Source organism: Lycium ferocissimum, chromosome 6, assembly GCF_029784015.1.
Source record: "Lycium ferocissimum isolate CSIRO_LF1 chromosome 6, AGI_CSIRO_Lferr_CH_V1, whole genome shotgun sequence".
Lineage (NCBI taxonomy): Eukaryota > Viridiplantae > Streptophyta > Magnoliopsida > Solanales > Solanaceae > Lycium > Lycium ferocissimum.
The window spans coordinates 59,564,189-59,566,085 of NC_081347.1; positions in this window are offsets into that span (position 1 = coordinate 59,564,189).

Here is a 1,897-nt window from a genome sequence, read left to right on the forward strand (position 1 = left end):
GAGAGAGAGAAGGGATTAGGTTAAAGGAAATGGGTGGACCGGGTCGGGTCGGGTAATGTGGTGTGGGCTGGTCCATTAAGGATCCGTTTGGGCTATGTGTTTTGGGCATATTAGTTGGCTGAAAATTGTTGGCCTTTCTTTTCAATTTTAATTCTTTCTTGGGCTTTTAATTTAATATCTAGTACAATGTAGATTATGATAATTAATGATCAACGCGTAGAAAATAAAGACTTGGTAAAGTATGATTAATTTAACGAAAATAAGTGACAACGAACCACTTTTAAAAATTGTGATAAAGTAATACTATTAATATTGGTAGTAGAATAATGAAAGTGAAAGTAATGATAGTAGTAGAAATAATAGTGAAAAATAAAATATTTAGAGTTAATTAATTTTAAAAAGAAGCCCAAGGAAATAAACTGAAATAAAGGAGGGACAAAATTGGGTGTCAACAGATGCCCCTCTTCGACCGGAGATGATGTAGGAGTTTTCGGGCGAAGAAGTTGACGTAGTAGCCGGTTTTGTTCCGACCAACAAATATGAACTCAGAAGAACTTGAGAAAATACGATTTAGGAGCATTGGTGAAAAATATTATGGTATGGAAAGAATTATGGCCGAACCACGGTTTTGAGTTGCCTACATGTCTCGGGTTTTATGAGAATCAAGTTGTATGTGGTTCGAAAGAAGTGGATCAATACCGACGCTACGCTTTGCCCCAGTGTTGGATTATGGTGAGACTGGGATATAGGAAAGGACACAAGATTGTGAAAGGAGTTGCTTGAGTAGAGTTTTAGCGATGGATATGAAAGAGAAATTAACCTACGTATCACGTGTTTGTGGACGCGAGGGCGGAGTTGAGTTCGAGAGTAGATCGTGACCACCCCCTTTGTGAGTTTGATATTCCTCTTGGCAAATTTGCCCCGGTTCCTTTGCGTAAGATAAAGTTCCACGTTGTGCTATGTCTCTGTGGATTGTATTTTCTGTCAAAACTGAAATTCATGTCAAAATTAGTAATAAAGTGGAAAGTATAAAATTATAAAGAGTGTAACATGATAGTAAATATGAGTGTGAGAATGAGGATGAAGCCGTGTGGCTTATAATGAGGCAGTATGGCCCAAATGTCGTCTCTGGTTGTCTTCAGGGACTTGAATGAATGCGCGATGTTTATGCTGAATATCTCCAGTTGTATTTGAAGACTTTAATAATAATACGGCCTCCGGGCATCTTCCGGACTCGATGATAAATGATATCATGAATTTAAAGTAAAATCGTTAAAGTAGGTAAAGTGAATGGTAAAGTAAAGTAGTAAAGTAGAGAGTAAAGTAAAAGTGTAGCCGTTCGGCTTATGCAGATGAGGCCGTGTAGCCATGCGATGTCTCCGGTTGTCTTCGGCGACTTGATGAAGATTTTCGGAAAGTCCGGGGTAAAGTTGTAAAGTGGATGATGTCTCTGGTTGTCTTCGGAGCCTTGATGATGATTCCTGTAAAATTCAAGGTAAAGTTGTTAAAGTTGGTAAAGTGAATGATAAAGTAGAGAGTAAATGTTATATCCCGCATTTCGTACGTTGGGACAATTCGGATTAATTGTGATGAGTTAGAGACAAAACCATTCCGGGATGCAAAGTCGGGACTCTTGACCTTCGATTTTATTTTGATACATAAGTTGTTCATGAATTTGTTGGTATGGAACACTTAGGAAACTTTGGGACCAAAAATGGAATTTGTGAAACTTGAAAATCATCCATTTTCTCCTTGTTGGCCGTGTGAGTGGGAGATGGCTCCCACACATTTTGTGTTCAATTTCTATTGCTCCAACACATGGTGTGGGCCAAGGGACACTTGTATAAGTCTTATATTATCTTAGAAGATGACCACTAATTCATTTGCATCATCCAAC